Below are 25,538 nucleotides of genomic sequence, written 5' to 3' on the forward strand. Positions count from 1 at the left end.
CTGCTTTAATTGGTTCCAGCAAGTTCCTGATTGTTCTGGAACTGCCCCTGTTACCTTACCCAGGGAAAAGGGACCTGCTTAACCTGTGGCTAATATGTCTGTCTTCTATCACTCTCCTGTAGCCATCTGGTCAGACCCTGTCACAAAAGATATATTGGAATTGGAAAAGGTTCAGAAAAGGACAACAAAAACGATTAGGGGTATGGAATGGCTGCAATATGAGGAGAGATTAATAAGACTGGGACTTTTCAGCATGGAAAAGAGACATTAAGGGTGGATATGATTGAGGTCTATAAAATTATGACTGGTGTGGAGAAAGTAAATAAGGAAGTGCTATTTACTCCATCTCATAACACAAGAACTAGGGGTCACCATGTGAAATTAATAGGCAACAGATTTAAAACAAAGAAAATGAAATATTTCTTCACACAATGCACAGACGACCTGTGGAACTCTTTGCCAGAGGATGTTGTGAAGTCCAAGACTATAACAGGGTTAAAAAAAGAACTAGATAAATTCATGGAGGTATTAGCGAAGATGGACAGGGATGGTGTCCCTAGCCTCTGTTTGCCAGAAGCTGGGAATGGGCAACAGAGGATGGATCACTTGATGACTACCTGTTCTGTTCATTCCCTCTGGGGCACCTGGCATTGGCCACTGTTGTAAGACATGATACTGGGCTAGATGGACCTTTGGTCTGACCCAGTATGGCCATTCTTATGTACCAACTGACCGGGAAGAGAGACCATGAAACCTGAAGCTACATCAAGCTACACCTTTGGCACTGATTAAAGGAACATTGGGATCTCTGATTGGTCAGGGCTTACTATTTAAATCCAAAGAAAGGCACAGGAAGTTTTTGATACACAAATTTTGGTAAATTTGAAGTTTGATAATTCATTGGCCCTTGCCTTTTCACCTGACTCCTGATCCTTGCTTTCCTTACTTGATCCTGCTTCCTGCCTTACTGTTCTGCTGCTCCGGTTTTTTGGGGGAGGCTGTTTCTGCTGTTGCTGCAACTCAGCTCAGCTCAGCTCCCCCTCTGCCAACTTGGTTCCACTCTGGCAGCAGAAGCCTTTCTCCATTGTCCTCATCTCCAGATTGTAGTGAGTCCTCCCCTCCATTTTGTTTCTTTGGTTTGTTTGATGGTTTCCTTTCCTTCCTGTGGTGGGTTGCTCTGTTTGTTTGAGTGTTGTTGTTTTTGTGTCCCTACCCTCATACATTTGCTCCTGCCCTTCCTCTCCCTCTCAGTTGGGCAGACAGGATCCATTGTGACTCCTTTCTCCCTTAACACTCTTTCAGCCTTGTCAGCCTCTGCCCAAGGAGTCCCCTTCCCTTTTCCCCTCACTGTTTTTGGCTCCTGTTTTCCCACTTTTTTTTTTGTTTTGGTCCCTGCCTTCCTCTTCCTCAAAAGTACAACCAGGAGGGGTGGACACCTAATGAATTCCCATTGTTTTCAGCTGGTGTTTCCTTTTCTCCCTTTTTTGTTTGGTTTCTGCTGCTAATGGGGGTGTGAGTGTTCCCCCCCACACACATTTTTCAGTTGCTGCCATGGCAGATTTCCCTACTTCATGAGGCTTCTTGCTCTGCCCCAGTTGGTGGTGGAGCTGGGGAGGGGAAAAGGGGTACAGGAAGTTCCCGAGCAGTGTTTTAGCCTCACCTTTGGATACTCCCCTCAATAGGGCCCCACCATTAGTTATCACATTCCAGGGCAAAGGCAAGGAACCTGTCAAGAAGAAGGCTGCTGAAGGTATCTTCATCTTTCTTTTATGTGGTAGGCCTTCAACCAGCCCTGTAGGCCCTACTCCCCAGGGAACCCAGGCATATGCTGTGGCTAATTTACAATCTACAAAATCACCATCTGTCACAACCTCCACTAATTTCACGCATGACATCTGGGCCCCCTTCCCCAGCCTCACCAGGAGTCACAGTGTTTGTTGCCTCCTAGTGGCCACCTTGCTCCACAAGGAAATATATGTGTGGGCATTGGAGAAGGGGGAGCATGGCCTTTGAGGCAGCCTCTACAATGTATGGCAAGGTGGTCTTCTTTCTTGTCACAGAGGCCATCGTGTAGGAGGTGGTTGAGAGGGAGTTTCAGTGTGTGTGGGAGGTGTCTTTGAACCTCTTGATCTGCTGGAGGGCCTGGAGACTAGGGTGGTGTTAGCTTTGTGTAGCCTTTTCTCCCCTGTATGGCCATTGTCCCCTCCCCGCCCATTCTGGGAGACTGATCTTTCCCATAATCACTCTCGCCTTAAGGTGTAAGGACCTGAGCTTTCAACACATACAATCTTTCCACCTCCAGGTTAACATCCAACTGGTGGCAGAACATGTTAGTCATAAAAGTCCTTCATGGTGCTCTTCCAGGGGACCTTTATATCGGGTCCATTACTCATCGAGGGATGAAAGGCACTTCCTGTGCCAGGAACAAGGCCATATGCTTATGGCCTGGCATAAGGAGAAGCCAGCCCCCCCCCCCCCCCAGACCCTCTGAGTACAGAAGGACAACAACAGATTCACCATCAATGCAACCTATAGGGGGTGTCCCTTCTCCCCAGGTACTCTGTCTGATCCCACTCAAGTGCCAGGGATGATCCCCCTGTTGCACCCAGCCAAGCAGGTGGACCCCACTGACAACCCACTACCGAGGTCCTTGGCGGTGTATGTGGCAGCAGAAGAAGAGGGAGAGTGGCCTCTTATAAGAGGAAACATGGCCCCTAAGGTGCTACTACTGGCCCCTGCATTGCAGCCCTAACCCTGATAGTGCTGCTTGGGCTATGGCATCAGGGGGCAGGCTCAGAACTAATCCTAAGCATAAGGCTGGGGTGCAGCAGCTTCCCTCTGATTTGGAAGAGGCCTCCCCTTTCCGTTCCTGGTGTGGTGAGTGGTGATGCTGCTGTGCCCCATTTAATGACCTCTGGGAAAATTCCGTGGGTGGAACTGGCTGAGGAGGAGGGGGTTAACATTATTGTCATTGTTTCTGTCTATCAGAGGTGCTTGTAGTGGAAGAACCTGCCAGCAGGAACGCCCATGACCATTACATCTGTCCCCCGGTTTGTGTTAAAGTTGAGATTTCTTCCTCTGTTGGTGGTGGGCTGGACTGTGAGTAGGGGCCTCCCAGACAGTTTTGGGGAAATTAAGGTGCTGGGTCTGACACCAGCTAATCCAGGTGGAGACTACCATATTCCCACTCTCTGTGTTAAAGATGGATGTTATGGTGCCCCCTCCCCAGTCTCCTCTTGCCCAGGACCCTGCCCCCACTTTGGGGGCATGCCTCAGCCTTGGTCCCAGCCCAGCACATGATGGAACCTTTTGTATGACAAGTCCCTGATGGAGGTGGCACTGGTTAGCACCAAGCAGCCAGGTGCAAGGCTTTTGGGGGTTTTCTCCTCTGAGGTCTAGCAGCTAGGCTGGGAACCCATTCAATTTCTGGGACTTGGGGACTGTAAGCCGACCAGGGGGGATAGCGATGCTGGGGTGATGGGCACAGGGCCCGTTGTTGTGGTAGACATAGGAGCTGCTGAGGTGGTTTTGGAGCTGAGGACAAAGGGTCCCATAATTCTGTTGAGTCTGCCATGGTCGTTTTTCCCTTAAAGAGGTTTTTCTTGGGGTAGGGGGCTGGATCCTCTCATTTATCTGCTACTTCTGGGGAAATCCCCCCATTGTCATCTGAGGATGAGTCCCAGGAGGTGGTATTTGTTGTGTCTTCCCTCCTTCTCCCTTTGGGGCTGCTGTGTTCCCTTTGCCTGTCTTGGGGAAATGGGGTGCACCAGGTAGTTTTGGAAGTGCTGCTCCAAACCTCCACATTGGTCAGTAGGAGAGTTATCCCTCTCTGGGAATAAGAACACAGATGATGTGGGATGTTTAACTGAGGATGACTGTGAGTCTGTGGACTCGGGCCTACGGATTTCTCGTTCCCCCACTCTGTCATGGGGCAAGCCATGTCTGTTCCTCAAGGCTGCTCACACCTCCGGGAGAAGGGTGCAGCTCACTCCCAATTGGAAGGGGACATTTTCATCTTATTCTCAACTCTGTGAGGGCCTTTCTAAGGAAGACAAAGGGGCCACATGATGGTGTTCTAAACAGTATCTGCAGGGCCCTGTCTTCCATAGCGCTCTGCTTAACTATGGGGTGGAGCATGGGTTGCTGCTTGGTGCAGGGGATGCCACTATCTGTGAGGATCCTCAGCCGAATTCCAAATGAATGGTACCATCTTTGCCACTTTAAACATCGGTGGTTGTAGGGTGAATCTCTGAAGGTGCCATATCATTTATTACCTTTGGGAGGTGGTAATCTTTTTTTTTCCCTGCAGGACACTCGCACCAATCTGGCCACTGAACCTAGCAGGGACTGGGGTGTATTTTAGCTACCTTATGATGTTATTAGGTGGGGTGGCAACCCTGTTCTCTCTGGACCCATGGCCCAAACTGCTGGGGGTTGCCACAGTTGTGCCAGATCATTGTCTGCACCTCTGGATTCATACAGAGGGGCTGCTTTTAAACCTTTCAATGTTTGTGACCTGCTGCCAGGCCTGGAGCAGCTGCACTTCCATTGGCAGGCATTTGCCTTCCTCAGCACATTGGATCTTCATGATTGCTTGGGATTTTAATACTATCCTTAAAGTGCAGGACTGCTTTGGGAATCAGAGGTATTAGGCCACCATGAGCGGGATTCTAGGTGGATTCTTGTATGTCACTCTCTGGTTTGGCACAACCAGAACTCAGTTGATGTCACTTCCTTCAATTTTGTCTTTGTCCAGGTTGCTCAGTTGTGCCTCTCTCTCTCTACATTTCTTGTTTTCACTTCTCAGGGACCCACTCCTGACATTTGGATGACCTCTTTCTCAGACCATCATTTAGTCATTGGGAAATCTCCTTCATTCCTGAATAGCTAAGCCCATCCAACTGGCATTTTAATAACGGCTTGTTAGTTGATATTGGCTTTTCTGGAGACATTCTGGGAGCTTTGGCTGGCCTGGCAAGGGCAGAGGCACACCTTTCCCTTGACACAGAGATGACGGGATGTGATGGAGGTGCATGTGAGGCTCTGTTGCCATGACTACACCTGGGGGACCAGCTGGAGACGGGATGTGGCAATGAAGCAGTTGTGGCGCTGGACATGTGCCTAGCTGCCAACCTTGAGAATCTGTTCTGTTGAAGGCTATGTTGGGAGACATGGGATTAGCTCTGGGCCCTTGAGAAGGATTGGGCGTGGGGTGCTTTTGTCTCGTCCTTCAGGAGGTGGATCATTGCTCCCTCTTCATCTATGCCTTCGAGATGAGAAGAGGTGCCAAAAACACATCACCTGGCAGAGGATAGCTTCCCTCTTACGGATCCAGAGCAGATGAGAGAAAAGGTGAGATGCTAGCAGACCAGGTGCCAGTTCATGCAAAGGCCCCAGGCCTCACTGAACACTCACAAATGCATAGCTGGCTCACCTGTATATTAGTATTGTTAGAGTTGTAAGACAGTGTTTTGTGTTTAGATCTTATGAATCACTTGTAGGATGCTTTATGTATTAGTTTCCTTGTCTGTACCCCATGTTATAAAGCAATAGGCAATATTTGCATTGTAAACCTCTGTAATTTTGTAACTCATCAAACAGGAAAGAAGTCTTTGCTAATGCAAATGCTAGCTTCCTACAGAAGACGTTAGGCTCTGTCCCAGTGAGAAGGCCTTTGAGACCAAAGGAGCCATTTGGACACTTCAAAAGAAAAAAAATACTTCGTTAATTGCACTCTTCATTCCCTCAAGGAACAGGGAGTGCTCATCCCATCAATTTGGGCTCTGGGGAGAAGGGGATAAAAATCTCTGACAAGGAGAAACATTGATCTTTATGCTGCTTGGACTCTAAAGGGGCTAGAATCACTAGGCATAAGCTGTTTTGCCTAGGTTAGCCCTAAAGAGCATATAGGATTTGCTTCTTATAGAACAGGGGTTCTCAAACTAGGGCAGCCACTTGTTCAGGGAAAGCCCCCGGCAGGCCAGGCCCGTTTGTTTACCTGCTGCGTCCGTAGGTTCGGCCAATCGTGGCTCCCACGCAGCTCCCACTCACTGCTCCAGGCCAATGGGGGCTGCAGGAAGGGCGGCCAGCACATCCCTCAGCCCGCACCGCTTCCCACAGCCCCCATTGGCCTGGAGCGGCGAACCATGGCCAGTGGGAGCCGCGATCTGCTGAACCTGCGGACGCGGCAGGTAAACACACTGGCCTGGCCCACCAGGGGCTTTCCCTGAACAAGTGACGGCCCTAGTTTGAGAACTACTTTTATAGAAGATTCTGTTATCTTCTGGAATCTAAACATAAGTCTGTGTCTACCCTACAGACCTTACAGCAGCACAGCTGTACTGCTGCAGCTGCGCCACTGTAAGGGCTCCTTTGTAGCAGCTCTCTCTCCCGCTGACATAGTGCTGTCCACACCGGCACTTTTGTTGTTGAACCTTATGTTGGTCAGGGGGTTTACTGACAAAAAATGCTAGTGTAGACATAGCCTAACTCATTTGTGAGTGTACATTTACCTGTTTTAACTTTGTACCTAATAAAACTTTCGTTTATTACGGGATTGGCTACATGCGTTCTTTTTGAGAAATCCAGGGTATAATTGACCTGAGGCATGTGACTGGTCCTTGGGACTAGGAGTAACCTGAATATTGTTTTTGTTTGTTTGTTTTTGTGGTGTAAGGGACCATCTATCACAAATAAAAGCTTGCCTGTGTATCAACATAGACCAGAGTGCACAAGAGGACTGTCTGAGGTTCCATGGTAAGATTGTTATAGTGCTTTAGGAGTTCACACTTAATATTTGGTTTGTAAAATCTATTTATAGAACATACAACCAGTTTGGGGTTTGTGCACTGTTCCAGACAGTCTGCCCTGAGGTTGGCATGCATGCCCGTAAGCCACTCCAGACAGCCTGACAAAGGGCAAGGTCTTTCTGCTGACCTTTTCTTTTGGGATCCATCCGACTATGACTAAGGCTTAGATTTTGTCATGGATATTTTTAGTAAAAATCACAGAAAGGTCACGTGCAATAAACAAAAATTCACAGAAGCCTGTGAGCTGTCTGTGATTTTTACTAAAACTGTCCCTGACAAAATGGAGAGGGAGGAGGGTCCAGCACCCACAGCAGCTGGACACAGAGAATTTTCTTTATAAATCATAAATAATTTGAACAGTCTATCTGATGCCAAAACAATTAGGAATTTTAAAATTACTGCTACACAAGGTTCTTCAGGATAACAAAATCTCTGGTTTGCTCCAAAACATCACAATTAATTCCACTATTTTAAAATCATCAGCTGCAATCAAAACTGATCTTTAAATCCCCCCCCCCCCGCAAAAAAAAAATAGAGTTTAAAAATGTAAAATGAATTAAAGAGCTGAAATTTCAAGATGATCATGAGTCCCTGAGGGTGTTTAACAAAACCATTAAAGCGTGGGATAACATCATCTTTAGCAAACCTGTACTAAAAACCAAGTTGTGAGTTTTATTTTTCTAACAACATCCCGATAAGAATGTCAGGGGAGTGTTGCACAGAAGTATAACTGCTGGAACACTTTAATATGAAGATGTACATTTTACAGACCAGTCCCAGGTAAGCCATAAGCTATTTTTGTTTGTTCGTTTTTGTTTTTAAACTCTGCCTCCTTTTTTGTGTTTTCAATTCCGAGCCTGCAAGTTATTCTTTCCGTATACAATTGTGTGAAAACAATTCCTTGTGGATGCAAATGATGGACTGTAATATGAAATGAATTTTGTGAAACATGAGTTAAATATGCCATGTTGGTCCCAGGGTCTTAGAGAGACAAAGTGAGTGAGGTAATATCTTTTATTGGTCCAAATTCTTGGTTCAATAAAAGAAGTTAGCCCATGTGATGGAGTGTGCTCAATTCACTGTCCATGAATTAGGCCAGGTGGACCCAATCACCTAATTAGGTTGCAAACAGGGAAGCTATAGGAGGAAGGCAGTTAATTAGAGAGAAGCTCACCTCTGAGGGGCAAGGGAAGCTTCTACAAAATTGGAAGCAGAAAAGGTGGCAGGGAAAAGTCTGCATTCACTCCCTGGGACAAGAGAGACATGTTTGGGGGCTGCAGAGATGAGTTGTCTAAAGTTACTCCCTAGGTGGAGGTAGTGAAGAGACTAGCAAACCTAGAGAAGTTGGGAGGGCCAGGAGGTAAGGAAGTGGTTCAGGGAAAGGCAGCAAGGTGTATGGAATGGATCTTGGCTGCTGTAGATGGGGTCCCTGTGCCAGAACCTAGAGCAGATGGTTGGCCCGAGGTTCCCCTGCTTGCCACTGTGAGGCAATGAAGCAGGAGGTTGCTGGAGAGCAGGAACCTTGATACACTTCCCCCTTCTCCACCCACTCCATCCCATCCCAAAGGGGAACCCATGATAGGGACCGGGCTGGAGGGCTGAGTCATGAAGAGGATGCTGTGGTTCTTGGACTGAGAGAGGGCTGCAGAAGGGAAACCAATAAGGTGTAACCGCTGAAAGGAGTGTTGGCCTGACTAAGCTAATCCTCAGAACCACCAGGAGGTGGCGATGTCTACTGTTTAGTAGAGCAACCCCATCACAGTCCAATAAAAGATATTAACTCACCCACCCTGTCTCTCTAATTAGTTAAAAATGCTTATTAACTTATGCCACAGAGGAGGAAGCAACTCAATCAAAAAATGTCAGAGACAAAAAAGTATCAAGGCCTGTATCTTACACAATGCCAGCAACATACTTTGATGCACTAGGGCAAATCTCCATATAGTTTATTGACTGCTTAGTGATACTATCAGTGTCTTTACTCTCACCAGCCTCAGTTAGAAAAAAGATGTACAGATTCACTATGCATATAGTATAAAAAATGAATTCCATTGCCTCTGTTTGACACATACAGAGTAATAGTTGTGAATACCATCCAAGGCTGCAGAAAATGTGGCTATGGCTGTCTCATTTGAGCAACAGTGTGTGATCATGCAAGCACAGGCAATCATGCAGGAAACTTTGTTTAGATAGGAACTAGTTAGTGCAGCAACCATTTACTTCTTGAGACCGGACTCCGGCTCAGGGTCATAAGTGAGGGGGAGTTGGTAGCCTTAACCTGGTTCCTATTGGCTCATATAAAACCATCACATCTTGCCACAGTTCATTATGGCTGTTGGACTTTCCTGGAGAGAGACCCAATGAGTGAAAAAGCCAGGGTATTGTTGGTTAATGCTCAGGTCTGCTGGCAACGTGTTTAAATTACTAGGCAATCTGTCTATACAATGCCTGTCTCAAGTCAGTGTTTGGTCTTTCTTTTTTCATGAACAGCAAATGAAGTATAATACTATTTATTTATATATATATTGGTAAAAGATCAGCATCCACAGACATTTACAAATGTTAAAATTAAGCCTAATATAAATAAGTTGTTTGCTAGGTATTATGAACATAAAGTAAATATGTAATTAGTTCCACCAAATATGGACTGGTACGGAAGTTGCAATGGGGAATTGCTTATCTGAAAGACCTGATCTTTCCTGCAAGAGATAAGACAGAGCTATCTTTATCCCCATGGAATTAGAGTTCTTTTATTTCTGTAAGGTATATTGATCCTACTGCAATTGTGTATGAGGGTCGGCAATTATTTTATATCTCAGAGATCCATCTGTTCTTATTAGATTTACTCTTTTATATTTCAGGTCTGGTTTTTTTTGTTAATTCTTATGCATTTACATATATTTATTGCACTAATGGTATGCTATATATTAACTCTATAGCACATTCATGCAAAATATAGAGCTGGGGGGAGTGATGCAACATAGGCTGGTTGCAAATCAAGAAAAAGAGCAAACAGGACAAGATTATCTATTAAAATATATGCTATCCTAGGAATAACACATAAGTTTAGAGTTCGCATTTCAAAATGAGGACATACTTTAAAGCAAGTCAGAACCATAGACAACCTGTTTTCTCCTTTGTAGTGCATAGTTCAACAAAAATTGTTTTGTTTCCACTGCCATGAGTCTAATACTATAATGTAGCCACTGTCACTAATCTAAACTCACCAATTTCTCTACACTGTTGAAGGTGCAAATACATGTGGGTGCAGGGACAGCTAATGAACAGGAGGCCCATATCTTGGCCAGTATAAATGCAAAGATGACAGACTCAGTAGAAGACTCCTTCATAAAGTTAGTGGATTTTTAGAAGAAGTTTTTTCCGTAATAAATACTTAATTGGGAATTAATTCTGGCAGTGCTATTTATTAGAAAATTATTTGGGAAAAGTTAATACATTTCTGAAAGACCACATAGCGGTCTATGAATACATTGTTTTAATTGTCTTACACTTCAAAATAGAATGCAAAGTTAAAATGGTTAAATATGCATCAGGGCAAAATATTTATTATCCATATCAGGGATTCTTTAGTGCACTAATAACAATAATACTTATTAAAAGCATATAGACTATGACGAATGTGTGTGTGTGTGTGTATATATATATATATATATATATATATATATATATATAATGAAAGCAAAGTATGATGAGTTGCTCAAAACAAGTTCTGCACATGAATTCCATCCCATGAATATTTTCAAGAGTTCAAAAGCTTTTCCTGCTTCAAATCAGGACAAAAAATTGAAATCTCTAAAATATTCAAAAACAAAATATTGCTTTGTAGAGGCCAATTTTGGAACACTTCCTTTTGATTTTGACCTAAAAAAAAAAAATCAGTAAAATTAGCTTGCACTTTAAACAAAAAGTCACTTTGAATCAGAAAACAGGAAGTTTTCATCATGAAAATACTGAAATGAGTTTTGAAATTGTCAATGTTTCTTTTGAGTTGGGAAATTTGAACACAACCCTGTTTCAAAAATAGTTTTAGTTTCATTAAAGTGGCATTTTTTGATGTGGGGTGGGGGAAGATATATTGGAAAATTCTCAATCACCTCTGCTCAACACATTGAAAGATCAAGTCCATAACATTTGGAAAGTGCTGATTTATATATACTAGTATTATCTGAAGCAGATTTGATAGCTTAAATATTTGCACACATGTACAAACATTTACTGATAAAGTTCTTGTGGGAAATATCCCATACATTTTATTTTTGTGTATGACTTACTGGGGGCAAAGAATTTAGAGCAAAATTCATGTATTATTAGCACAATTCTTAACTTAACACTACCAGCCAGATTTAATTGCTATGATTTATTTTAACATATTCCCTACGGCATTCATAGGGGCAAATCCTCATACCTATGCAGAGTACAAACAACTCATCTATGCACGGTAGTGTTATGCAGGGACTAGAGAGTATAAACAGTTCCCTCTGACTTTCTGGACTACAACTGATTAAAAACTCATCCTATTTATATGTATGTGTCTAACAATACAGCTGAACTAAAATTTTCAAAACCACTAAGTCCCATTTTCAGAAGTGACTTTGGCATTTAGCAAAAAGAAAAGGAGTACTTGTGGCACCTTAGAGACTAACAAATTTATTTGAGCATAAGCTTTCGTGAGCTACAGCTCACTTCATCGGATGCAAGTGAGCTGTAGCTCACGAAAGTTTATGCTCAAATAAATTTGTTAGTCTCTAAGGTGCCACAAGTACTCCTTTTCTTTTTGCGAATACAGGCTAACACGGCTGCTATTCTGAAATTTGGCATTTAGGAGCTCCTAAGGTGGTTTGTACACTTTTAACTCAGTCAAAAAATTCAGATAATTTTTAAGGTCAGAATCAACCATTGTGGTCATTTTATCTGATCTCTTGCCTAGCACAGATTACTGAATTTGTAAGAAAGTTGGGGTATAAGCAACTGCTTAATTGATCACATATGCCACCTTTCTCAAGGTACTTCTAATTCTGATTGCTTAACGAAAGAAAAGATTCAAGAGTTAAATTTAATTTGATAGAGTTTTATCAACTATCCTTAACAACAGCAACAAATAGTATAGGATATGAGAAAGCATATTGGTACTGGACTACTTTGATTATGTATATGTCGAGGTTCCTTCCTCACTCTGAACTCTAGGGTACAGATGTGGGGACCTGCATGAAAACCTCCTAAGCTTACTTTTACCAGCTTAGGTGAAAACTTCCCCAAGGTACAAACTATTTTACCCTTTGCCCTTGGACTTCTACTGCCACCACCAAATGTTTTATCCGGGTTTATTTTATTAGGAAAGAGCCAGTTTGGAAACGCCTTTCCCCCCAAAATCCTCCCAACCCTTGCACCTACTTCCTGGGGAAGGTTTGGGAAAAAGTCCTCACCAATTTGCATAGGTGACCACAGACCCAAATCCTTGGATCTTAAGAACAATTTAAAAAAGCATTCAGTTCTTGAAAAGAAGAATTTTAATAGAAGTAACAATAAACAGAATCACCTCTGTAAAATCAGGATGGTAAATATCTTACAAGGTAATTAGATTCAAAACATAGAGAATCCCTCTAGGCAAAACCTTAAGTTACAAAAAGACAAACAGACAGGAATATCCATTCTATTCAGCACAGCTTATTTTCTCAGCCATTTAAAGAACCAATCTAATGCATATCTAGCTAGATTACTTACTAAATTCTAAGACTCCATTCCTGTTCTGTCCCCAGCAAAAGCATCACACAGACAGACAGAGAGAGCTTTGTTTTCTCCCTCCCCCAGCTTTTGAAAGTATCTTGTCTCCTCATTGGTCATTTTGGTCAGGTGCCAGCGAGGTTATCCTAGCTTCTTAACCCTTTACAGGTGAAAGGGTTTTTCCTCTGGCCAGGAGGGATGTTTACCCTTCCCTTTATATTTATGACAAGCTCAGTTATAGTTCATAGCAGGAGTGATACTGCAAACACAAGTGGAGTGAAGGATGGACATAGTCTTTTCCTGCTGTGGTACTAGGCAACCCAAATTGCTGTAAAATAGAAGGAGAGTTAAAGGTGCCTATCTGAGATAGGCATTTGATGTCACCAGGGGAACTCCCAGATAGACAGCCGAAGACCTCAGTCATCTTCCTTGCAGGAGTCTTTGGCTTTTGGAAGTGATGGGCTGAAGGAGACTGACCATTTTATACTATTTTTGTTGTGTGGTTCAACTTGGTTCCTCCTATGTAAAGCAGTCAGTAGTGACTCAAGAGTGAGAATATCAATCTCAAAACAGGCTGTTAGGAAGCATGGCACAAACTCCAAATTGGTTGTTAGCTCTATACTTAGATTTCACCAACCAGTTCATAGCAGGAGTGATACTGCAAACACAAGTGGAGTGAAGGATGGACATAGTCTTTTCCTGCTGTGGTACCAGGCAACCCAAATTGCTGTAAAATAGAAGGAGAGTTAAAGGTGCCTATCTGAGATAGGCATTTGATGTCACCAGGGGAACTCCCAGATAGACAGCCGAAGACCTCAGTCATCTTCCTTGCAGGAGTCTTTGGCTTTTGGAAGTGATGGGCTGAAGGAGATTGACCATTTTATACTATTTTTGTTGTGTGGTTCAACTTGGTTCCTCCTATGTAAAGCAGTCAGTAGTGACTCAAGAGTGAGAATATCAATCTCAAAACAGGCTGTTAGGAAGCATGGCACAAACTCCAAATTGGTTGTTAGCTCTATACTTAGATTTCACCAACCAGTTCATAGCAGGAGTGATACTGCAAACACAAGTGGAGTGAAGGATGGACATAGTCTTTTCCTGCTGTGGTACCAGGCAACCCAAATTGCTGTAAAATAGAAGGAGAGTTAAAGGTGCCTATCTGAGATAGGCATTTGATGTCACCAGGGGAACTCCCAGATAGACAGCCGAAGACCTCAGTCATCTTCCTTGCAGGAGTCTTTGGCTTTTGGAAGTGATGGGCTGAAGGAGATTGACCATTTTATACTATTTCTGTTGTGTGGTTCAACTTGGTTCCTCCTATGTAAAGCAGTCAGTAGTGACTCAAGAGTGAGAATATCAATCTCAAAACAGGCTGTTAGGAAGCATGGCACAAACTCCAAATTGGTTGTTAGCTCTATACTTAGATTTCACCAACCAGTTATCAAGTGTAAACTCCTCAGACACGATAACAGCTTAAACAGGGAACCACAGACAGTGTTCTTGGGTACTCTGATCTGTCTCATCATCCAGATGAGCATATCTTGTAATTGGTGGTCCTTTAAACCAAGAATCACAACAATATTCAAATTATTCCTAGTCACTTGGCCCAGCTCAGTTGCACCTTAGATCTTACATCAAAGACAAGGCTTATAGCCAATCCTATAATAAACTATAAAAGATTTTTTAAGTAGGAAAAAGAAACAAGAGTTATTTATATGCTTACCTGCTTTAATCTTCTATATACACAAATGAGTTACCGTTGTAATTTTCAAAAAATAATAGACGCTTCTATAATAAGCAAGCTCCATATGAACTTTTGGGCTAACCCAGATATTGAGGATTTCTTGCATATGCCTAGTAAACCTTGCCCCCCAGAGACCAAGCAGCATGGAGATCCAGTGCCTTCTTGTTAGTGGTTTTTATTCCGCTTCTTCCTTGTGGTCTGAACTGCAAACTCATCTGATGGGAGGAATCCACTTGAATGGCTCATCTTCATGGGGGGAGAAGGAAAAACACCCAGTGCTGATTGTTCTCTTTAATGTCCCACAATAGTCTGTCTGGTGTCAATGTTGGGTAGAATGTTTCCAGTTGGGTAGAATGTAACACCTCCTGTTGGAGATCAGCACTTCACACTAGTCCAGGTCTTTCTCCTTTATGGTGATCTACACAGTCCCAGAGGCTCACAATACAACAGCTCAAATATTACCTAACAATATGGGTGTTAGGATATAGATATTCAGGCCTGTCTGTAAAGGCCTATACTCTAAGAATGTATGTGTATTCTTATCACTTGGCTAGTTATAGAGGTTGTCAAGGTTCCTCCCCCACTCTGAACTCTAGGGTATAGATGTGGGGACCTGCATGAAAACCTCCCAAGCTTACTTTTACCAACTTAGGTTAAAACTTCCCCAAGGTACAAATTAATTTTATCCTTTGTCCTTGGAATATCCACTGCACTACCAAACTCTAACTGGGTTTACTGGGAAACGTACTTTGGACATGTCTTTCCCCCAAAAATCCTGCCAACCCTTGCACCCCACTTCCTGGGAAAGGTTTGGTAAAAATCCTCACCAATTTGCATAGGTGACCACAGACCCAAACCCTTGGATCTGAGAACAATGAAAGAGCATTCAGTTTTCTTACAAGAAGACTTTTAATAGAAATAGAAGTAAATGGAAGTAAAGGAATCACCTCTGTAAAATCAGGATGGTAGATACCTTACAGGGTAATTAGATTCAAAACATAGAGAATCCCTCCAGGCAAAACCTTAAGTTACAAAAAAGACACACAGACAGAAATAGTTATTCTATTCAGCACAATTCTTTTCTCAGCCATTTAAAGAAATCATAATCTAACACATACCTAGCTAGATTACTTACTAAAGTTCTAAGACTCCATTCCTGGTCTATCCCCGGCAAAAAAGCAGCATATAGACAGACACAGACCCTTTGTTTCTCTCCCTCCTCCCAGCTTTTGAAAGTATCTTGTCTCCTCATTGGTCATTTTGGTCAGGTGCCAGCGAGGTTACCTTTAGCGTCTTAACCCTTTACAGGTGAGATGATTTTTCCTCTGGCCACGAGGGATTTTAAAGGGGTTTACCCTTCCCTTTATATTTATGACAGAGGTACAAAAGAAAGAATCAAAATCACTGTCTGCCGGTGTAAGGGCCTTCTCTTACTGTGACAGTTTGAGGCCCTGTGCTTAGGCTAAGGCCTTTGGCCAAGCAGCAGAGGCAGCCATAAGCTGGGAAGTGAACAGTCACATCCTCACATTCCAAACTAGTCACATTGAAAGAAGGTGCTATTGGGCTGTTAGGAATACAATCCTGTCCTGATAATGCCTGTCACCTCCAGAGAAAGGGAAGTGCCTAGAAAATATAAAAGGAAACTTAGTTTGATAGCATCCTGTCTGGCAAGAACTCACTTATCAATAGCTGGGATGTGAAATTCTCACTTCTGTATTGTTTTGTCATTATAGTTCCCACTTTGCTATTGTTTGTCTGTATAATCTCTGTCTGGTTCTGTGATTGTTCCTGTCTGCTGTATAATTAATTTTGCTGGGTGTAAACTAATTAAGGTGGTGGGATATAATTGGTTACATAATCATGTTACAATATGTTAGGATTGGTTAGTTAAATTTCAGGAAAATGATTGGTTAAGGTATAGCTAAGCTGAACTCAAGTTTTACTATATAGTCTGCGGTCAATCAGGAAGTGAGGAGGTGGGTGTGTGGGTGGGGGAGATGGAAACAGGGAATGAGGGTAGGGAAATTGGAATCATGTTTTGCTAAAGAGGGGAAATGGGAACAGGGAATAGGGGTAAGGAAATTGTAATCATGGTTTGCTAAAGGGGGAAATGGGAACAGGGAATGGTGGTAAGGAAATTGGAATAACGTTTTGCTAAGGGCAGGAATGGGAACAGGGACACAGGTGTAAGGCTCTGTGGTGTCAGAGCTGGGAAGGAGGATACGAAGGAAGGAAACTGGAATCATGCTTGCTGGAAGTTCACCCCAATACACATTGAATTGTTTGCACCTTTGGACTTTGGGTATTGTTGCTCTCTGTTCATGCAAGAAGGACTAGGGAAGTAAGTGGGTGAAGGAATAAGCCCCCTAACAATGGGATGCAGACATTGTAAGTGAGATTAATACATGAAGCAACTCACAAGCATTCAATAAAGTCTAAACATGGTCTTATAATTCCAATCTCTATTTTAACAGTACTAACCCACAGATGAGCCACACTGATTCCAGCAATGTGTTTGTGAGTATTCCCTTGAGACTTGGGTACTTTGGCATGCTCTGGCACCTGGTTTACCCGAGTCAGAACCTATTCTTCTGCTGAAGATTCAAAATGTGCACCCAAAATGACAGGTTTCAGAGTAACAGCCGTGTTAGTCTGTATTCGCAAAAAGAAAAAGAGTAAAAAGAAAAAGAAAAAGAAAAAGAGTACTTGCCACAAGTACTCTTTTTCACCCAAAATGAGTTATCTTCTCACCATCCAATCAGGAAACAAGACATAAACGTTTGAGTTCTTGCAACTAGGGCTGGAATTTTCCAGTCTCTTTGTGCAACATAACTTCTCGTATTAGCTTGTGTACAACCATGTTGGGACAAACCTTGAACACCAGCTGGCTTGTTCCAGTCAGCAATATACATTCACAAAACACTTTCTGTTGATCCCTTTGTGGTGCATTGCATGGCCAATTTTGAAGTTATGCTTGGTTAAGTTGCGGTTTCTCTACCAACACACTGCTAGCTGCTGAAGTGTTGTCCCATTTAAAATTAATATAATTTATACAAAGTCCCTCCATAATATCTGATGATCATTAAACTTCTTTTAACAGTTCATTATACAATGCAAAGTCACTTCAAGAACTGTGGTTCTCCAGCAGACTGAAAGCAGAAACTGTCATTCTGTCTGCTGTATAAATCTTCCTTTTTCTGCTGCCCTTGTTTTAACCATGGTGAGACCTTGGTATTTGTGGCTGAGCTGAGTTTGTGCATTATTAACCAAACAGTTACATTTCTGATTGTTCCTCTTTGGTGGTCAAGTGTCCTTATAAATACACATTCAGTTTCAGTTCCTTTTATTTACTGCCTCTTTCCAGGTGTATTTCACTAACTGGATAGCATAAGCATGGTTGATTGCAAACATTAGCTCTGCTTTTTCACTTTATCACTTAAACTAAAAGAAATCAATATGAACACAAACCCTTTCTTTCCTAAGAATCTTGCTTATGAAAAAAAACCTATAATTAAAGTATACAATATTTTGCCCAAAGCTGTACGTCTTATAGTTGACTTCCAATTTATATATATCTTAATCAATATATTAGATGCCATCAAGTTCACTGTTTTACTACTGTGTATGACATCATATAATATCTTAATGTTTGATATTAATTTAATTTTTAATCCACTCACTCATTCACAGACTGGAAAAAGGGGAAGTCTCTTTAGTTATACCAGTGGTACACTCTTGTGAAAGACTGCAGCAATTCTGTTTGCTCAGACTATTGAAGAAATCCAGCTGTTAGATATTGGGTTTCTATTCTTTTAGCCTTGTGTTATATCATTTCATCATACCTGTGAAGCCTGGGCAACTCTTAAGTAGTAATAACTCAGAACATTGAGGCCTTAGTTACTACAGACTTCCCTGAATTAATTCCTGGTTCAAGTCCAAAAAGTGTAGTTCAACTAAAGCATATCTTTTGGGAAAATCTACTCTTGATTTTAAAATTTCCAGTGCTGGAAAATCCATTACAACCCTGGATAAATAGTTTCAATGTTAAAAATATGCCCAGTATTTTCATTCTCATCTAACCTCAACATCCAGCCACTGGAATCTTAATGATGATCTTGTTATACCTTTGTTAGCTAGTTGAAGAGTCCTCCATTATCACATTTCTGTTCATCATGTAGGTATTTATAGATTGATCAAGTCACCCTTTAATCTTCTTTTGGTAAACTCTATAGATCAAGTGCTCTGAGTCTCCTCACTGTAAGGTATGTTTTGTAATCCTTCAGTCATGCTCACAGCTCTTCTCTGAACCCTCTCCAATTTATCAGCATCCTTCTTGAGGTTTGACAAAATCTATTTTCCATAACACATGTTAATTGTCATTAATTATATTGTCCTCTTCAAACTCTTCATTAATTGAATTTTGTGCCCACCATTCCATTATTTTGACTGTCAGATGGACAGGCCTATAACTCCCCCAGTCATCCCATTTATCTTTTTTAAATAATTGTCACATAAGCTTTTTTTTTTTTTTTTTTTTTTTTTGAGTCCTCTGGAACTTCCACAGTGTTCCAAGACTTTTATCGAAAATAAACATTAATGATTTAGAGAGCTCTTCAGTGAGCCTTTTGAAAACTCTTGGATCCAGACTTCTTGATTTAAAAAGCTCTAACTTTAGTAGCTTCTGTTTAATATCCTCCTTAGCTGCTGTTGGAATGGAAAATATTTCATTATCATATGATATGACTACATCATCTGTTTTCCCCCTGAATACAGAATAGAAATATGTATTAACATGTCTGACTCCTCTGCATTATTAAAGACAAATCTACTATTTCTATTTAATAATGAACCAATACTACTGTTACAGTTCTTTTCTTAACTCTGCTGGCCACAGATTTCTCCTTGTGTGCTTTTAATTCCCTTACCAATTTCCGACAAGTCCCAGCTTCTAATTTATATCCCTTATCCATTTTTTGTTATATATTACTTTTTATTTCTAACGCTGTTTTCACTTGCAGTCTAAGTCAGGTTGTGTGTTTGTGGGGTTTTGTTTGCTTGTTTGTTTTCTGTGTGTTGTGTGTTTTGTGTTTTAAACCAATTTTTGTCTGATGGCTTTTTGGGCATTTAGTGAAATGTCCTTAAACAATTCTCAATTTTCATTCACATTTTTATTTTGAAATTATTTCTTCTGACTCATTTGGCTCATGATTGTTTTCAGCTTTGTGAAACTAACACTTTTAAAGCAATGTGTGTGTCTATTTATTGCTGGCTGGGACTCTATTCAGTTTGCACATAACAAATATAATCAAGTTACGATCACTTGAAACTAATTCTAAATTAAAAAAAAAGATAAAGAAGATTTTTTTGAGGTGTGGGCGGGCATTCCCATTTCCTAATTGAACCTTCCCACCAAGCCCATGGACTTCTCTATAGTACTGCAACAGCAGGGCAGCAGAAGCCCCAGTCTGTCATCCCATTACAGCATCCTTCTTTTTATCCTGACGTGCTGATCAGCCTATCATCTATGATTCTGCGTTTGCTGCATTCCCCCTTTGTGTGTGTGAAATAATTAGGTTAATCATTGCACCACCCAACAATCACTTTCTTGCCTGACACGTCCACAAAATATCTCTGCATGCTCTAGTGCCGGGCTTCTCCACGGACTAGTGTGACATTACCCAGGATACAATGTGGATTGATCAATAGCTGTGTCCTCTCAATTTTCCATCCTGGGGTGCCTTTTACTCTGCTTCACTGTAAGAGCAACCACTCCTACTCTTCTCTAACACAGGCTCCAGCATGTAAATTACTCGCACCTATGTTGCATAAATTACATTGCATGACAACACCAGCAAACTCCCATTCCCAGACATTCCACAGAAACGTGTGTCTTGTACTGCCCAGAAACCTCCTGGACCATACAAGCTCATATAAAATTCATCATTTCATGAATTGAAATACGCACAAATCCTGTTATCTCAAATAGAATTTCCCAAACCCTTCAATCCAAATACACACTGGTTTAGATAAAACCATAAAAATAAGTTTATTAACTACAGAAAGTTAGATTTTTAAGTGATTACTAGTAATGAGGCATAAAAGCCAGAATAAGTTACAAAAAAATAAAAGGTAAAATGCAACTAATATCTATCTTAATAAGCTAAATGAATTCACAGAAAAGGTATCTCTCACCACATGTTACAGCAGTCTCACTGGTTGAACTCCTTCAGTCAGGATCCCTCCATCAACCCAGTGATGTTTTCTTTGTCCTTCAAATGTTGTTGATACTCTGAGCAGAGAGAAAGGGAGAGATATTTTTTTTGTGTCCCCTGCTTTCACTTCTTATACTTATTTTTCTCTTTGAAAATTTGCTCCAGCTGAGGTTCAGGAGACAAAATATGTAGGGAAAGGAACCTCCAGCTGTTCTCTTTGCCAAGACATAAATTTATTGCTTACACCCTTTGTCCTGCAAAAGAATGGCCAATTAACTGAGTGATAGTCCATTTGATTTCTTTGACACATGGCTGAGGTGATAGTATGCCTTTTATTTCTGAGGAACTGGTTTGTGGTGGTTTGAAATATGTCTCAGTAACATCATGCAGTAGAATCTTAACTTTACATACAGTGTTGCTACACATTTTACCAGGACAATGATGATCAGCAAATTATGAGTTTTCAAATGATACTTCACAAGGCATATGTGATACATTAACAGGGGGTAAGGTGGGAAGTAGCTCCCTTTTATGGATACCCAACCAGCCAGTTAGCTGTAAAATCCCTCCTGGTCTGTTCTCTGCTTGCTTTACCTGTACAGGGTTAACAAGCCCACAGGTAAAAGAAAAGGAGTGGGCACCTGATCAAAAGAGCCAATGGGAAGGTAGTACTTTTTAAAATTGGGAAAGAAACTTTCCTTTTGTCTGTTGTTCTCTGGGCAGCAGGGACACAGGGAAGTAATGCTGTAACCAGCTTTAAATCAGGTATGATTATAGATTATCAATTCATACCTCGAACCTACTAATCTGGAGCCTCAGATATGTAAGTAAAATTAGAGAATGTCCAAAAAAATGCAATGTTTGCTTCTATCAGCATGCCTTCCAATTTTTAGATGCTTTTGTTTGCTTCATGCATTGCATGATGTAGCATGCCTTCCACAGGTAGGGCAGACTTAAAATGAAATACATCAAACGCTAGAAATGGAGAAAACATCATTCTTATGAAGATCATATATTAATATATTCATTATTAATCACCTTTATGAGAGAATAGAAACTGATTTGATAGTGTTTTCTCACAGTGGCTCTAAAGAAACTTGAGATGGCACACGTTGTGTTCTGACCACACTGTCTCTCACACAATTAAAGTAGTCATAAGAGCTCCATGCTACCCTCTGCTTTCATAATCAGAAAAGGAGCTGAAACTTGCCAACTCCACCCATGTGGAGGGAACTTCTGTGGAAGATCCTTTGTTAGTGGGGAGCAGTGCTGCAAGTAGGGCAGTACGGTACTGTATGCCATACCAGTAAGATATTTATAGCTGGTACTCCATACCAGAAAGACATTGGAGGAGCAGAACTTGGGGGCACCGGCAGCTCCTCCGGCAAAGGTGTACCGCCCCCCACCCTTTCCTCTGGTGGGGCTGCTGTACAGACTCCAGACAGGACTCAGGAGAAGCAGCTGCATGGAAGGGCTGGGTTCGGGGCTATGGGGTGGGGCTGGGGGCAGTTCTGCTGCTTTTGCTGCTGTGGTTCCGGAGAGCCCTGCAGTTCAGAAGTCTCCAGTGCAGCGGGAGGAGGACAGAGCCCCCCCCCCCCACCAGGTAAAGTGGGATGAATCATGGGGAGGAGAGGGGTAGAGTGCAGGGCCCCGGCTGGGGGCAGGGCAGGGAGGAATCACATGAGGAGCTAGGTGTGGAGGTCACATGCCTCCTCCCCTTTAGCTGGTGCAGCATATCAATAATAAATTAATTCTACTTGCACCACTGACAGGGAGGGGTGTGGTGGAGGCCAGAAGGGGTGGGTTTGGGCACAGTTGATGATCCCTCCTCCTCCCTCACCAAGTCTGTACTGGAGAGGTGTGGCGTGGGGAAACAGCCTCTGAGTCAATTCATGTCCAAAGCATAGAGCTCTCCAAAAGGGTGTCTGGTGATATCAGTGGCCAGAAGAACCCTGGTCTTCGAGGTACCAGAGATTTTTTAAATTGTAGGGCTGAGAGGGCAGTCACAGAAGCAACAATGCAGCAGTTTGGACTCCCTTTTAGGGGGCTTTGTAGGCACTGACTTGCATGAAGCATGTGGCAGCAGGACTTGAGTGGAAGGCATGCTGATAGAAGGCCAGAGAGGGCTGGTAGGGGCTAGGTATCAGTACAGAAGTAGCTGGCCTCCATGTGAATGGTCTGTGCCTCTGTAGATCTCCTGGAAGCTTCATGGATCAATGGCTCTAGAGGGTGGAATGCCTGGCTAGTTTCACAGGCAAGCTCGAGGGTGTGGTGCAAAATCCTTCCTTCCTGATGAAAGTCCAAACTTGCAGAGGGGAATGAGCTAGCATTTAGGGCTGATTCTGACCCACTGCCCCAGCCCCTACAAGCCATTCCTGATGTGTAAAACAGGAGAAATACCCTATCTATCCTTTCCTTTATTATCCAATGTAGTTTTAAACTTGCTAGGGAATGGAGAATCCACCACTTCACTAGGAAGATTACTGGTAAAGGCTTATAGATTTTGTTGTCAATAAGTTTTTTCCTGATGTTCAGCCTAAATTTTACTTTTCTGTAGTTCATCCCATGACTCCTGGTTATTATTCCCTTCCAACATGCTAAACTAGTCTTCTTCTTCCTTGACATTTACATCAATCATGTAAGTGTAGATTGTTAACTCATCTTCAATTTCACTGTTTTCTCGATTTCCAGGTGGAAACTTGCTGAAAAGGGGTCATGATGAGGGGAGGATATTAGTGGAAAAATTGCAGATCTGTTTGATTCATGTTTGTTTGTTACAGTTTTTATATAGTGCCAGCTGTGTGCTATGAAGCTTGACATGTATGATGACAAACAGGTTCTGAAGAGCTTGTAAACCAAATAAACAATATGAAGATGAAGGATGGGGTAACTGGTACATAATTAAAAGCAGAATAGAATCCACAATTGTAGTCCATGCACTTCTCTGACATCATGAGCTGCTGTCTGAGTTGCTAGATACCCTGTCAAGATGGGCAGGAATTGTGGTCATAGGAATTGGGATCCACTCATCAACAGTTAAGGGAAAGGACTGCATAAAGGGTGTGTACACCGTAACTTCATAAAGGTGGTGGATTCCAGGCACACAGGGACTCTGGGATGCTTCCTGCTTTTCTTAGGCACAAAACCTTGTAGAGGTGCCTCTGGGACAGAGTGGCACCCACCTCCCATAACTCTAGGCTGTGCAAATGGCAACAATCTGGCTCCAAGTGATTAGGTTGTGAAATTTAGTACATCTTGTTAGTTCCACAATTTTTATTTAGTTCATTCTTTGTGTGGGTTTTCTCACATCTATCTTCTTCATGCTTCATTGTGAGAAGGCTAGCGTTATAGAGCCAGTTTTCCCATTCCTAGTTTGTTGTATAAAAAAGATGAATCATATCTGCTTGAATTGGGCACTTCTTTGAGATAAAGGTCACAATTTGCGCTACAGAACTCTCTTCTTCCCTGAAATTCAGTTTCTTAAACTTGGTGACCATGAAAGACTGATTTATATTGCTATGGTAGAGTGGTTTATGCTATGCCTGAAATTGAACAAAAAAATAAAAAAAAGAACTTGTTTGCAGTGTGCAGCAGAACTAATTCCAAAAAAAAAAAAGTTTGAAACCTTGAAGTTGGGATGGAAATAGTTAGCCCTGAAAAAGCCCATTTTTATAGCAAAAGAGTCATCTGTAGCTCAGTGGAAAATAATACAGTGCAGCCTACTTTAAGTGGCATAAGGCTATGCTGTCTGTCCAACTGAATGAGGAGAAAACATTTTGTTAAATAAGACTAGTTTTGAAATTACTAATCTTCATGTTGCAGCCATTCAGTTGTAATTTCAGTGACATTGGAAATAGTCTTTTCCTTTTACACAACATAAAATAGGGACAAGAATTTTCTGAGCAAAGGAGAGATGTTATATACATAGAGAACAATTTAGGCCATTTTATAGTGCTATTTCCTGAGGACAATTTCTGTGCCCTGGTCTACACTACAAGTTTAGATTGAATTTAGCAGCGTTAGATCCATTTAACCCTGCACCTGTCCACACGACAAAGCCATTTTTGTCAACTTAAAGGGCTCTTAAAATGGATTTCTCTACTCCTTCCCGATGAGGGGATTAGCGCTGTTGATTTCTGAAATCAACATCGCTGGGTCGAATTTGGGGTAGTGTGGATGCAATTCGACGGTATTGGCCTCCGGGAGCTATCCCAGAGTGCTCCATTGTGACTGCTCTGGACAGCACTTTCAACACAGATGCACTAGCCAGGTATACAGGAAAAGCCGCGGAAACTTTTGAATTTCATTTCCTGTTTGGCCAGCGTGGTTTGCTCATCAGCAAAGGTGACCATGCAGTCCCAGAATCACAAAAGAGCAGGAGGTACTGGATCTGATCACTGTATGGGGAGACGAATTCATGCCATCAGAACTCCATTCCAAAAAACAAAATGCCAATATATTTGCCAAAATCTCCAAGGGCATGATGGACAGACGCTACAACAGGGACCCGCAGCAGTGCCACGTGAAAATTAAGGAGCTCAGGCAAGCCTACCAAAAACCTAAAGAGGCAAACGGCCGCTCCAGGTCAGAGCCCCAGACATGCCGCTTCTATGATGAGCTGCATGCAATTCTAGGGAGTGCCCCTACTACTACCCCACCCCGTCCATGGACCCTTGCAAGGGGGGAGTCTCATGCAACAGGCATGAGGATTTTGGGGACGAGGAAGATGAGGAGGAGGAGGAGGAAGATAGCGCACAGCAGGCAAGTGGAGAAACCATTCTCCCCAACAGCCAGGAACTGTTTATCACCCTGGAGCCAATACCCTCCCAACCCTCACAAGGCGGGCTCCTGGACCATGAAGCTGGAGAAGGCACCTCTGGTGAGTGTACCTTTGTAAATATAATACATGGTTTAAAAGCAAGCGTGTTTAATGATTAATTTGCCCTGAAGACTTGGGATGCATTCGTGGCCAGTACAGCCCCTCCTTTTAAATAGCCAACCCAACGAGTGCTTGGTATGGGAAAGGAGGGC

Source organism: Caretta caretta, chromosome 1 (genome assembly GCF_965140235.1).
Source record: "Caretta caretta isolate rCarCar2 chromosome 1, rCarCar1.hap1, whole genome shotgun sequence".
Lineage (NCBI taxonomy): Eukaryota > Metazoa > Chordata > Testudines > Cheloniidae > Caretta > Caretta caretta.